The sequence below is a fragment of the Augochlora pura genome, chromosome 4 (genome assembly GCF_028453695.1).
Source record: "Augochlora pura isolate Apur16 chromosome 4, APUR_v2.2.1, whole genome shotgun sequence".
Lineage (NCBI taxonomy): Eukaryota > Metazoa > Arthropoda > Insecta > Hymenoptera > Halictidae > Augochlora > Augochlora pura.
The window spans coordinates 12,840,688-12,847,052 of record NC_135775.1 but is presented as its reverse complement, the minus strand read 5'-3'; positions in this window follow the sequence as shown (position 1 = coordinate 12,847,052).

Sequence of the window (6,365 nt, the reverse complement as noted above, 5' to 3'; positions counted from 1 at the left end):
CTTCGCGACGCTCAGGTGGAGCCCTTGTCGGTTGTCGGTAGCCGGCCGCGGGACATTATCGACAGGCGGGTGCCCCGCGCGGGAAACCTCGCGGGGGGCCACAGCTCGTCACCTCTCGCCCTTTTCCTAGCTGATTGCTCACTCGACTACTCGAGGGCACAAATCTTTCGATCCGATCGGCTTCTTAACACGAAACCTACCGAACACGGTAAGGTCGAAGTGACTGATACGAAACCCATTTTTCTTTTTTTAATCATACATTTTTATTGATGAACACTTTTATTAGAAGTAGATGCACCTATAAAAACTAAAATATGCACTGTTTCACATTCTTCTGGAAGCTATAGGAAAAATGAACCGGCACACTTTTAACATTATACTTAACCCTCTTAGTACCGAACAACGATATTTCGTTGTTGGCTATTATTGACAAGATAGTTTTCTTAATATTTTTATTAAACAATAATATCATTTCTTATTTCTTCTCCCTTTTTGAACTTATTATTTATCAGGCTTTTCAAAATTCTTGCAATTTCTTTCCGAAACTTTATCAAACTTTGTCAAACGAGTTTTAAACATTTCGCTCAGATACAGACTTATTTGGCCGGTACTAAGAGGGTTAAGGGTTAACATATAAGGTATGTTGTTTTGTATTTGTTCCATACACACCACTAATGTTCTCTCGTATTTTTGACACGTGAAGTAAGAGTACTTATTCACAACTATTGCACGTTTGTAACCTGAAGGTTGTAGAAAGTGAGAGGAAATTGTTTAGTTCGAGCTAGCTCGGGACCCGAAAATTTTGAGTATTCGAAGTCATATCGGTTCTAGAAAACTTTCGAGTGTCCGAAATTATAAGATGGGGTCGAAAAGGCGCAGTTTGACATTTTATAAACATCTCCTGATTGTGTATAATCTGACTCAGATATGCTATAAATATGTAACATAATATGATAGATCTCCGGATTTCTATATATTTCCCAAAATTCTTGGGACACGATTTTAGATTTATCTACCTAGGTTTTGGGTTTCAATCCATATCCGTAGAAAAAAAACCCGATTTCAACTCGAAATTTCGAATAACGAAGGTGTGAAAACTTTTACAAAGTACCTTTCATTTGGTCATTATTAATGTGAATGATTTTTCATATTTTTATAACCTGAGACACAATCATAATTCTGTCATGCTGATTACAATGAGCATTCATTGGTTAAGATTTACCCTTTCGCGGATCTATGTCAAACCAAATTTGAAAATGAACTAACAGTAATTTTGACGATTTATATTAGATTTATAAATAGTGCCACAATTAGCTGGAACGTGCGAAAAATTGTAATATTTACCAATTACATTAGTAAATGTTATTAGAACCACACCGAATTGTAAAGTTGCATTTCAAGATATAATTGAATTATATATAATTTTATATGAAATATCAAAATAAAAGATGGAAAACACTTTGATCTACAAAATATTGGCTATAATATTTCTTGTTTATTGTCTAAAAGTCCATTAACTCCTTGCACTACGATTTGCACTATGCCTTTAACGCTGCATTGGTTACCATTGATTTATCCTTAATATTTTTCTTAATAGGACAAGACAATTTTTGTTTATTTTATCGTTTTTATGCACCTTCGTTTATATACGTTCATAACAGAAGAATCAAATTTGATCTCGATTTAAAGGAGATTAATAATATTCATATTTAGTAGATTTCGCATGAAATCTTTATCGCGAGAGAGACTCGTTATTATAGTGCAAAGGGTTAATATAAACAAGTGCGCAAATCTTGGTCAACGGATGTGGTCCAATATTTCGGACAACGAATCTGCAATACGCGAAATAAACCATAGTTAGATCCACCATATACGTTCCCCCTGATAGTAACATGGCTGCCAGTGGAGCGACTGAATCGTGGCTTATCGACGCCGACAGTGCCGCATCGTCAAAGTTCACCGTTTTCCGGCATCCTTTCGGCACACCGACGCGCGGCTGGTTCGCGAAAGATCACGGTCAAATTAAGCCCCCGTTACCCTGGTCGGTCCCACTCCACCCCGTCGGTTCGTGCCCGGTCAAAGCAAGCGACGCAGCAGCGTCTTTATTGACGCGCACCGAGTAAAATTACGATCTCGTTTAGACACGAAAGACGTACGCGGAGCAAGGGCTGAAAACGCGGCGAGGGATCCGGGCACCGTGGGAGGGTAGCGATCGAGCACTTGAGCACGAGCTCGAAAGAAATGCGGGGAGAACAATGGCCAGAGGTAACCAGGAGCCGGTGCTGCGTCATCCCGGTGTCTGAGCCCGTCTCCACCGACGCGGTAACGAGGTGCACGTCGACCGAGGAGAGCTTACCTTCCCGCGACCCGTCGACACGCCACCAAAACCGACCACCCACCGATCCGAGGATGTCACGACCACGAGATATCGCGTTACCTCGCGAGACGCCTATCCACCGATCGTTTCACAGATAATTCGCGGCACCGTTGCTCCCGTTAATTGGAGATAAATATCGTGCCACCGATCGAACGTGCTCCACCGGCCTTTGCAAAATACCGCAATGCCAGATTCTGCATCTTTGTACGGACGCTGACTTTTCATACTTATTTTAGGAATATATTTGTGTCCGAAATTAAAGGTATCGTATTTGCGTTGATTGGAGTTGCTACAGTAGTCACGTATTAATACTTTTATATACTTGCAGACTTCTAAAGAACTTTTCAGAGTCGGAGATCAAGAGTTCTGAGTTCTTTGAACAATTTTCCAGAAACAACGGTAATTTTATTCATACTTCAATAAATTGTTTTAATCGGTGTAATGAAATGGCTTTCTGTGAACGTGTTACTTGCACGTAGTTTAGAGAGTGAACAACTTTTTGAAGAGTTGTGTGTGGATGTTGTAATATGGAATTAAGTTGTAATGAAATAAGAGTTTCATTCTGTAATTTTATTACAAAATATTTATTTACTTAATTGAAACGGTTAGCTGTTTTTTCATCTGTGCACTCGTTATAACACAAAATGTATTCGTATTTAACTGCTCATCGGTCAGTAATTGAATTATGGAATTTTATACGATGCCGGAATTTTTGTTTCGATCGAAATATGATGTAGTCGCAGGTACTACATTTTAGGACAAATCTTATAACCGATATCGAACAGTTCCGGAGTTACGTACCACGTAACCCTCGAGCGGCTCTCGGTTTTAGGAGAGCGAAGCAATCGCAAACTGCCGGTGTGTTAATTACAGCTTCCGAATATTTAAATTTTTCCGATTCAAGTTTCTTGCTTTATCGACTGTACACGTTTTAATGCGTCTTTTACTTTTAAAAGATTATTTTTATCCTTTAAAAGACTAATTTAATTATGCTCGTTAACGATGAACCTAATTAAAGAAGTATGTATTCCAATTATGAAAATTGTCATTTACATTATGGAAGGAAGCTCTCAAGTTAGTTCAATCACGAATCAGATCGAGTAATTCTCTGAAAATCCTCTCGAACAAAACCATAAATCGATTTCATGATTTAATATCGACCGACAACATTATTTTCATCGCACCGAAAATATACACAGATCGATTCAACGAGTTCAATTCCAGAAACTAACGAGTGTAAATAAAACCACCAATATCGTAATGACGAACCTACGCGCTGTCTCCATCCACTGGATAATTGTATTTACTCCGAAGTTTCGTTTCTAAAATGAGTAACAATTAACCAGAATGCAGGCGAGACTTGCTATATTCCCCAGACCGGGGCACCCACGTATCGTCAGCGGAGCTTAAGGAAGCCATCCAATTAAGGGACACCCCGTACACGACGAACTCGAGGGATTCTTGGTCGAGCAACTTCCGTTCCGAAAATTCGTCGGCAGCTGCTTGATCTTTCCGCGTGGTTTCGCGCCGTACGAGCGACGGTAGACACTCGGCCAATGCGTACTTATCAAACGCAAGCGGCGTAACCTCGAAACGAGAAGCACAAGGCGACAGAGACAACAAATGAGAGAGAGAGAGCGAAAGAGCGAGAGCCAGAAAGAGAGAAAGCAAGAGGGCGAGAAAGAGAGAGAGAGAGAGAGAGAGAGAGACGGGGGGGAAGAGGAACAGAGAGGGAGAAGTAAATCGCGAGAAACGATGCGAGAGACGAAAACGGAAGAGAGAAATAGAGAAAGAAAGAGAGAGAGAGAGAGGGAGAGAGTTGCGTACACTTGGCTACTTGACATTTACATCCGCCATCCATTTTGCACGCTGGTACTTCAGCCCCTATTCTTTACCTTTAGGTGCCTGCACCCATGTACGGATATTCGCGCTCGCGAGCGGAGTCCGTCGACACGTGCAAACGATCGCGCGCACACACGCACGAGCAGGAGGCCGGCCACGTACATTAACACGAGTTGCCACGTTTTTTACGTGACAGAGCAATGCGCGTAGCTCCTGTGGGCCGTGAGTGCGTGAGAGAAGTGGCGAGCCAGAAGAATGGGAGAAAGAAAGAGACGAAGAAGGCGAAGGAGGAGAAGAAGTAGAAGAAGAAGAAGAAGAAGAAGACGAGGGAGTAAGAAGGACGAAGACGGAGAGGAGAACGAAGGGGCAAGAAGAGAACTCGGATGTGCCGTGGAGCAGAGCCGTGTGAGGTGAGGGCGCACCTGGACCTTCATCTCCATGGGCGTACAAGGGCTCTCACTGCCTTCCACTCCACGATTCAACCACCCAACGGACTGCCTCCAGTTACCGTGCGCCAAAGTTTCTTCTTTCTCTGTTTTCGGCCCTTTTCGCCCCCCTCCCCTCCGGGCCCCCTCGCCACATTTCTCTTTGTCTTTTTTTTTTTTTTTTATTTTCAGCCCCGCAGCCGCGCGTAGATCGCAGGAGTGCGTACGTGCCATTGGAATCCGCGGCCGCCGCCGCCGCCGACACCGAGCACGTTTTACATCGACTCTGCAGTTGTAAAAAATAAAAAAGAGAGACAGAAAAAAATAGAGCAGAAGGAAGAAGTAGATTCTGCTGCGCCGGCCGCTGTGTCGGAAACAGTGGAAAAATAGCGATCGGAAAGCACCGGATTTTTTTCTGTGTCACCGTTTTTTTCAAGCATCCTTGATCCGAATTCAGAGATTACAGCGTGCCGACCGAGCGACGTCGAGCTGTTACAAAACGGTGAAACCCATTATCGCCGGCTGAAAGCAAATACAGAACCGTGAACCCGCGGACGAGAATATCGAGGATTTCGGAAGCTTTACAACGAGTCCGCGTATCTTACACTGGCCGAGCGTACTTGTTGAGCCGCTATGGCTGTCGTTGGCTGCGTTCGAAGTCGCGTTACTTCTCCCGATGACTGTGAAATCGAGGATGTAGAGAAACAACGGTTACATCGGACTGCGTTAAACTCCGGTCCCAAGAGGATCAATGACCAACCGTGTATCCGTATTCGAGTATTATCTTGTTTAAAATGCAATTTTCGCGAATCGTAGCGTCAGCGATTTCAATGGACTAACAACAAAGGATAAACGTTAAACAAACGGTACTTGTATGAAACGCTCAAGGTGTTAACTGTTCGATCGGCGTCACGTATGCGTGACTTATCTCGACCAGCCGCTATCGACCGACATCGCATAAAAGTAATTTTGCGATTTCCGATTCCACAATAAAGAAACGTTTATCTTTTAATACTCCGGAAATATTCCTTAACCACTTGACGCTCGGGTTATTTCCGCAAAAATGTAACTAAAAACATCAGGTTTTTTTATTCTATATTTCAAATGTACATATTATATACAAATCAAAATAATTATTAAATAAAAAATAATTATACTAAATATTACTAATATAAATTATAATAAGAAAAAACATCGGAAAAAATTAATTGCTTGCTTTATTACGATAAATTTCAAAACATGGCTCCAAACATAAACCGACTCCACAATTTTCACAACAATATCGAACAAATATTCAACAACGTCTGGCCAGTGTGGATCGTTCATATCTTATACAAACTACGAAGAATTCAAACGGGCGAGCAGCGCTCGGGTTGATGCGTTTGGGCACGTGTGACGTGCGCGAGCACTGCTCGTTGAAAAGCATTAAGTGGTTAGTAATGAAGTTCAGGTAATATTGCATTTTTAAGTTGAAGTAATTTTATTATTATGTCTGCTATCGTGGTTTGTGTGTTTGTTTGCGATAGTATAGTGTTCGACGTACGTCGCACTACTCAATACACCACCTAGTGCAACTGTTTAGTTTCATTCGTTCAGAAGTCAGTTACAAGAACATGTAACGCCAAAATATGCGCTCGAGTGGAACAATAAAGCGATAAAACTCAAATATGTTTAGAAAATCATTTCTAGACAGCCGATACGCGTGAAAACGTGCGCTCTGA